Raw genomic sequence first — 9,172 nt, 5'->3', positions numbered from 1 at the left:
AACTTAAGAGGAGTAAACTAATTGTCCTGTTCTTTCACACAAAAATAATAAATAAGATATAAACTCCTTTTTATTTTTATATCTGTATTTATCTATGTCTGTCTATCTGTCTGGTTGTTTATTTTTTTCTATCTATCTCTCAACCTATCATTCTCTTTACTTATATATTGGTGTTTCTCAACCTTGGAACTATTGGTATTTGAGCAAGAATTCCTTGGGGCTGAATATAAAATATAGTAGTATGTTGAGCATATTAATTGGGCTTTAGTCATTAGCTGGCAGAAGCATCACTCTGCCCAACGTGACAAATAAATTATCTCTTTGCACTGCATAGTTTGTTTTGTGAGTAAAATCAACTTTATTTAAAACCACCGATCTAAATCAGTACCAATCTTTAGGTATATGACTTTTACAAAGATGCATTCATTTATTTTCAAATATTTTAAAACTGGAAGTTTGTCTCTTATTTAAAACCACATCCCATAAGAAATGTCCCTGTGGTGGTGATATGTGAAGTCTATTCACTGTGATAAGGTCTTTATCAAACACAGGTTTTTCTGATAAAGCATGATAGAGAAGCACAATCTCACAGCGGTGAGTGAATTCATTCTGATGGGCATCACAGATCGTCCTGAGCTGCAGGCTCCATTATTTGTTTTTTTCCTCATCCTCTATGTGATCTCAGTGGTGGGCAACTTGGGCATGAGCATCCTCACCATGGTGGACTCCAGGCTACAGACCCCAATGTACTTTTTTCTCAGACACCTGGCTCTCACAGATCTTGGTTACTCTACAGCTGTGGGACCCAAAATGTTGTTGAATTTTGTTGTAGATCAAAACACAATCTCCTATTATTTTTGTGCTACACAGTTATCTTTCTTTCTTGTGTTCATTGGTAGTGAGCTTTTTATTCTATCTGCAATGTCCTATGACCGCTATGTGGTCATCTGTAACCCACTGCTCTACACAGTCATCATGTCACAAAGATTATGTTGGGTACAGGTGATAAGCCCCTATCTCTACTGCACATTTATTTCTCTACTGATCACTATAAAGATTTTCACTTTACCCTTCTGTGGTGACAATGTCATCAAACAGTTCTTCTGTGACTGTCTTCCTTTGATATCCTTGCTCTGCTCTAATACTCAGGAAATCAAGTTTATTCATTTTGATTTTTGCAGCATTTGATCTGATTGTCTCTCTTCTGATAGTTCTTGTATCCTACCTGCTCATCCTTGTAGCTGTTCTCAGGATGAACTCTGTGGAAGGCAGATGCAAAGCTTTCTCCACCTGTGGGTCTCACCTGACTGTGGTCATTGTCTTCTATGGGACATTGATATCTACGTATGTGCAGCCCAAGTCCACTCACTCCTTGGATACTGATAAAGTGTCCCCCATATTTTATACCTTGATCATTCCAATGTTGAATCCCTTGATCTATAGCTTGAGGAACAAAGATGTAAAATATGCTCTAAAAAGGGTATAGGAAAATAAATGCTACATTTCTCCCTAAAGGGCACATACTATATGACTCCCACAAATCAGAATTGGATATGAACTTGGATTGTTAAAAATGTATAGCAAACACAACTTGAATCCACACATATTTCAAAATTGACCTTTATCATACTAGTAAAAGTTCTAAATGTTATGAGTACTTTGGGAATAAAAAAGTAAAAGAAGTGATGGTTTGTAGTATAATAATAGAGGAAATTATCTAGCACAGAGAATGGTTTCAGGGGATAAAGACCAGTAGAGCAGGTAGCAGAATTGTATGCTGTGTGGCATACAAATAAAGCAAGAGTCAAATATTTTTGTGGTTTTTTTCCCGAGTATTACAGTAATCTTTCCAATATCCATGTATGTATTTCTGTATACATCTGTGAGTTCATGCAAATACAATCTTTCTGTTTTATACTTCCTCACCTCTGTCGGTTGTTAAAATCATACTTCATTGTGGAATCATGAGACTCATTGCAGCACAATATTTGAAGAAATCAGTCTTTCAGTGAACTCAAATTTTTATATTCTATACTGGAATTCTAGGCTCCCTCTCTTTTCTCATGAATGCCCTTACTTTCATTTTTGAGCCCAAGAGACTCCACAAACTGAACATATTTGGCTAGTCAGCAACCCAAAGCTTCAGCACAACATCTAATTTTGTTTAACTAAATGAATATGTGAATATGAATCAGTACAACAATTAATACATACTTTTTGGCTTCTGTCATAGAAGCATCCAGTGTTTTTACTTTTTTATTTGGTTGGTTTACTTCATTTTTGAAAATGGATAGTCACTCTACCTTAGGTGTCTAAATGCATACTTCTTGGTTAAAAAGTCAAAATCTACTTGTTTTGTTCTCGCAAAAAATGCCTGTTCTATGGCATAATAGTTCTATATTTATTCTTTTTCATGGCTGATATTACATATATTCGGTCAATATGACAGTTTGCTATTTTTTGGTAAGGATTCATTTTTTGATGGCATAGAATTGATAATCCAACTTGAAGGAAGCAAGTGCAGGTACTGCCATGATTTTAACTGCATTGTTTCTAATGAAGGTGGCTTGTAGTATGTACAGATGCATGAACTTCTCAGGTACTTCATGCATACACCTGCCTAAAACCTCAATTTTTTTCATTATTGTCATTATTCACTATTCATGCCATTTTATTTACATCATTGAGAGACTGACCTGTTTATTTATATAATAGCAAAATGTGATGAAAGTATCCTTGTAGGCAATCAAAATTGAGTAAAAGTTATTTCTTAGAAATGATAAAAACATGTAAATTTCATGTGAAAATAAATGTGAGGATAACTGTTACTAAATGGTGCGTGCACTTTATTTTTATGTTGAAATTGCAGACCAAAATTTGAATGTTTCTTTACATGCAAGACTATTTTACTTTTCTAAAAATGTATTTGGGATAGAAAACAGCAAGATATTAACATTACAAACATGTTCTCCATCTGAGTTTCTATATGATCATCCTTGTTTTTGTGTGTATGTTTACTTTTTTATTATTATTCATTTATTTACATGTGCATACATTGTTTGGGTCACTTCTCCCTCTTATCCCTGCCCCCACCATCTCACCCCCTCCCCTCCCTTCAGGAAGAACGTGTTCGCACTTTTCTCCAGTTCCGTTGAAGACTAGAAATAAGCAATAATAAGAAAGAAATAGCATTTTTGCTAGTTGAGATAAGTACAGCTATACAGAAAGATTCCTAGCATTGCTTTCATATACAAATGTGTTACAACCCAGGTTGATTCATCTCTAACTGATCTTTACGCTGGTTCCTGATCCCCTTTTCATGTTGACCTCCTTTACTTTAAGGTTTCTGTATTAATTCCTCTGGAGTGAGAACCTCAGATGCTTTCATGTTTTGGGTTTTCTGTCTAACCCCATACCTCTCATATATGTTCTCTCTGTGTTATGTAACCCAAGTCCTACAACATTGCTGTATTTGCCCCTACCTTTTGGGTCTATCTTCTATGTATGAGAGAAAACATGTATCTTTTGTCTTTCTAAGCCTGGCTTACTTCACTTAACATGATGTCCTATAATTGCATCCATTTACCTTCAAACCACATGTCATTACTCCTCATGGCTGAGTAAAATTTGATTGTTATATTTACTCTATGGAACATGGGGAAAGAGGGAAAGGAAAGAAGGATGATAGAGCATCAGTAGTATCATAAAACATAAGACATGAAAGTAGAGGATATAAGGAAGTGTATTGAAAGCTGTTGAAAATGGGGGCTGTTAGGTAAAGGGGTAAGGGGGAGTAAATGGAGGGGTTGAAGTAACATATACTCACAGTGGTCATACATTAAAACACCTCTTTGAACATCAACTTAAATATTAATAACAAAAAAAGGATGATAAAATAGATATAGTGCGGGGTTTCTAGTGGGAACGGGGAGGGTGAATGAAGGAGATTAAGGTGATGGCATATGGTAGATGGATTTCATATGCTAATATGAAACAGAACTAAGAAACCTCTTGCAACTATTTTAAGTGGGGCATGGAGGGGGTAGAGGAGGAGAGAGTATGGGGGCAAAGTAGCTAATGTACAATATAAGTTTAACTGGAATTGTTACTATGAATTATCCTGTATAAGGAATATAACCTAATAAAAAATTATGGATACTCCTCCAAGAAAGTAATATCATATTGTCTTTTGGAATATGAAAATTTGGGGAAAATGTTAGTAAAGAATCAGAAACAGATCTTTCAAAAATATCAAGAATTTTAGCTTTCCAGGCTCTGTAAAAGAGAGCTCTGAGAAAATGATGACTTTGCCCAATGTTGGACATAGGAAGCTACAGTGGTACTTAGTGCTATGTTTCATGATGCAAAGTCTACTTTTCTCCCTTACTGCCTGTCAGACCACATTCATGTTTCTTGGCCTCTGGAACAGAGATAATGATAGTATTTATTCTGTATGTTTCTTGTGTTCATTTATGGACTAGGGAATATACCTAACACAAAGCCTGGCACAGATCTCACTTTAATTATTATATGTAAGCAACTATTAAAAAAATAATTATTGGTATTATTATTAGGCATAAAACTTATACCTTTCCTGGACTAGAGTGAGACTTTTTTATATTATCCATATGGTACCTTAATCAACATTTCAAAAATAATGTTTGTCCTAGGAATTCCTATCTCAAGCTCTAGATATTCCTCTGAGAAGGTGCCCATGGCACCAGCCACACTGGAGGTCAATGTACATGCTGAGGGAAGGTTCACAGGGATGAGCATGGCTATGATGATCACTGATCTCCTTGATGCAGAGCTGTTAATCTCTTCTCCAGAGCTGAATGGAGGCCTATGCTGTCTTGAAGCACTGAGTGGTGCCATGCCAAGTCCAGGCAAGGTCTTTATTACTGAATGTATTGTGTAATGACACGTTTATTCATGTGAAAACACACAATGAGTTTCAACTGTATGAGACTGTTTACGTTCACCAGAAATGTTATGTGTTTTTACAAAGTCTGGTTTCAACGAACCAACTATGTACTGGATATTAAATGCAAATGCAATTTTACATGTTCATAAAAATTACTTTAAAATGATTTTAATATTACTTGTGAGTAAAAATTACTGAAATGGTGAAATTCATATATTTAACTTATATTTCTGCCCTAGTCAACTTCCAAAGATAATTATAACTTTTATAACACAGAAAAATAGAAATATGAACTAAATGAAATTGAAAAGCAAACTATGATTGTACATACTTCAACATCTTAATTCTAAAAGAAATGTTGTTCAGACTTTTGAAGTTGGCTAAATAAAGAATTTGAATCAAAAAAGTAATTCAGAAACTTCAATAAAATTTTGAATAACAAAAATACCAAAAAATTCAGGGACACCAAAGATGTGTACAAAATCACAATCTGTGTTTTTGATTGGCATTAGAAGCAGTAGTGTATTGTAGCTTTTCATTTACATAATCTCAAAGAAAATAAACTAGAAAAAAATCATGATGAGGAGTATCTCAAAATGGAAATTTGTCTTAAAAATATACTTTACATATACATCTAAAAATCAGGTTCACATTGCTTGTTTTCTTTAGAAATGTTCCTAGTACTCTAAGTAGAAGGAATATTTTCCAATTTTCAAGGCACACTACCCTGGGGTATCAAAGGCAAATAAAGCTATCATGTATATGAAAATTCTAAACAAATCTTTAGTTGATTACTTAAGAATATTTACAAAAATATTATGGTAAATAATATTGTGGTATAAATAATAATATATCACCATAATATTGTGGTATAAAATATTATGTTAAACAAGAAATTGGTTTGATTTAAGATACAAAATTATTATTCATCATATGTTCAAAAAACCTAAAATGATAGCATGTATGTCATCTCAATAGATATAAAAATGTTTAAGTTCAAATATTCATTAATAACACTAATTTTTACCAAATTGACATTAAAATAAAATGTCCACAAACTGGTAGTGTTCCCATTTTCTTTCTTTTCTCTTTATTTCTACTTATGCTTTAATTGCAATGCAAGACTCATTTTCTTACAAGAGACACATTTATTCTGTATTTCCAATAGGAAAGTCTTCTTAGAAAGCCAAATTCAATAAATGGATATTTGCCTAAATTGAGTTTATTAAATTTAAATAAGTCCTCAAAAGTATTTTTCAGAGTCTCTTCCCAAAATGTATTCTTACCATAACACCATTTTTTGAAAGCTAACTTCACTATAATTCACATGGTTTCTTCTTTAAATATATGAATTTTATAATGGTCACTGATAAACCTTATCCAATCATATCACAGGCTTGGAAAAAAGATGACTGTCCTGGGTGTACAGTCTTGTTTGTTTCTATGTTTTTGTATGTATATAAATATATATATGCTTCAGCATGGAAAAAACAATTCTTAACCACAACTGAGTTCATGTATGGAAATGTTTCATGTGTGGAAATGGGAAAATAACACCTGTTATAACAATCTCAAAAATGGGGGAAGAGGGGATAAAAGAGAATGATGTAGGTGAATTTAACTAAGATGTATTGTCTACATTTTTGTAACTGTCACAATGTACCACTGTCAGAGCCAGCAGAGGGACTGTGCCTGTATGATTTGGCATCTGGCCTTGTGAGAAAGCTCTAAGGAACTGAAGCAAGGGTCTCAGAACCAGATGTCCAGAAAAACAACAGTGCTCAAGGTTCCCCAGATGGCTTTGTTTCCCTCAGATGTAAATAAGAAGGTTATGCTGACCATGTTTCTCCTGCTTTCTGTTCCCATTTTAAAAGAGACATAACAGAGAGATAATTTTAACTGTGCTTCCTTGTTCTAATGTAACCTTGACATTTAATCTTTAGCATGCTTTTTCTGACCAAATGCTGTCTGTGAAAAAGGAGTTTTTAAAAAGCAGAAATTATCTTCATTAAAGTGGCTATTGAGCACAACTCAATAGTCCCCCCATCTTTTGTGGTTCTGGTCACCCAGGTCCAGCTGATAAATGACAACATACCACCAGTCCAACTCTAATTTTATGAAATACAAAAGAACACAATCTCAAAATAAAAGAATGATGAATATGATTTTTTTTAAAAAATTAAGTTTGATAGATACATGCATAAAGATTTTAACTCTGAACAATGAAAATGATCAAAAATGCAATAAAAGAAATAATCCATAACCTGGAGAAATTAGGTACTATTGTGCATTTGTGGAATTAATAATAAACCTACAGTAAATGGAAAAAATGAACAAAGTACATATACAGGAAAATCACAAATATATGATCGTATGTTCACACCCTTTAATGGTAATCTGAAAATTATAAATTTGAACTTATTTTCCAAAACCTTCCTACAATTTTATGGAATAAAATGGACAATAGTTTAAAATAATAGGGCTACAAAGTAATGGTAAAGAGATAGGATTAAGGAAATATTCCCATGTTTTGTGAAAGAGTGTAAAAGTTTATTAGCCGCATCACCAGCAATTTAAAAGCATTAAATAAGCTTATATATCTTGAAATATCCATGAATGACTCATATCTAAATGAACTGATATAGATTAATTCAAAAATATGTCTGGCTGAAAAATATTCATGGAATAAGACAGCAAGCATTTAAATATAATTTTAAATATTTGAAAACTACACTGTATAATGTTAACAAAGACATAAATATATTTACCAATGACAACATCCAAGTAAATAACATATGGTAGATAAGGCTTAATTCTGCTAAAGGAGATACTGTGTTAGGATCAGGATTATTTGTTCACCATCTCTGCTTGTTGAAGAGGAAGGAGAGTATTAAGTTTCAATATTACTTTACAAAAAAATTAATAAAAAAATAAACTGACTTCATAAAGGCAATTTTAATCCAATGTAATTTTCACTATGTAAAAAAGTGTTAATACAAGAAAACAGGTAGTTATATTGTTAACAATTGCCAGAATATTTAAAGTTAAGGAAACTCCCTTAGTTAACTAAATTGTATTTCAAAGGATTAGGACAAAGGTCACATATTTTCTCTCAGACTCAGAAGTTATACCTAAAAGATAAATCTAAACACAAGTACAAACATGATCATATACAAATATACACATATACAGAAACAGAGAGATGGCAAGAGTCTAACAGTTGGTCTGTCCAAGGGTAAAATGAGGAAGTGGCAAAGGAAAAAAGAGTGATAGTGAATAATATCAAAATACATCACATTTATGTGTGAAGATAGAATGACAAAATGCACTGAAGTTGTTAAAAAATAGGGGAACAGATCTATAGAGAAGGTGTAAGTAATAGAGTTAATCTGATTAAAGTACAATATAGAGCACGCTAGCAAGATGGTGACTAGAGGGAGGAAGCAGGCAGCATGAGCTGTGTGAATCAAAACTCTTGCTGAGACGCTGGAGCCACACTTGGCAGAAAAAAAAACCAAGAAGAAGCAAAACTGCCACACCCTGAACCCCCAGCCCATACTAAGCTTCTTCACACCACATTACACAAGAAAACAGTAGGGTTCTCACACCGTCAGACACTAGCTCTAAACCTGCTTGGTAGACACAGACCAACAGGTGAGCAAAACAGCGGCAAGTGGTATTCCCACAGGTACTCCTAGGATAAACCAGCATAGCCCCCTGGACAGACTGACCCACACGTGAATAATAAACAAGAAACTGAAAAGCAACATGCAGCAGAGGGGGCGGGGTGCTCTGAGCACAATGGAGAAGCAGCGGAGGGTCGAGGAGCTGATCTCCATGTAAACTTTCATTAAACAAAGCCCTGCAAATGCAGATGGCTGACAAGCCTCTGCAAGAAGGGGGGAATGACAAGGAGCTGAACTCCATGTGAACTTTCAGTAAACAAAGCATGGGAAGGCAGACAGGCAGACAGTAGGTAGGTGATGAGCTGTTGAATGAAATAGGGCAGAGAACAGTCCACAAAGCTCATCTCCTGACACAACCACTTGGTGAAACTATGACAGAGCTACTGGTTAAATATTAACACTAGGACTATATATAAAGCTGTAACACCCAGAACTACTAAGACTGAAATTCTATTGCTCTTGAACCTGCAATTTGTTTTCTTTTTCTCTAAGGGTATGTCTTAGTCGCTGTTTATTTGTCCACCATCTCTGCTTGTTGATTTCTTGGTTCTCTATTTTTTTT

At 34.2% G+C, this 9,172-nt stretch overlaps 1 pseudogene; it reads left to right on the top strand.

Annotated features, from left to right (window-relative positions):
• The first annotated feature begins 567 nt into the window (after positions 1–567).
• Positions 568–1,486, top strand: LOC141423190 (olfactory receptor 8K3-like; annotated as a pseudogene).
• Positions 1,487–9,172: the final 7,686 nt, after the last annotated feature.

This window comes from Castor canadensis, chromosome 1, assembly GCF_047511655.1.
Source record: "Castor canadensis chromosome 1, mCasCan1.hap1v2, whole genome shotgun sequence".
Taxonomy (NCBI): Eukaryota; Metazoa; Chordata; class Mammalia; order Rodentia; family Castoridae; genus Castor; species Castor canadensis.
Note: the sequence above shows the minus strand (reverse complement) of the source record. Positions and strands in the feature narration are given on the sequence as shown.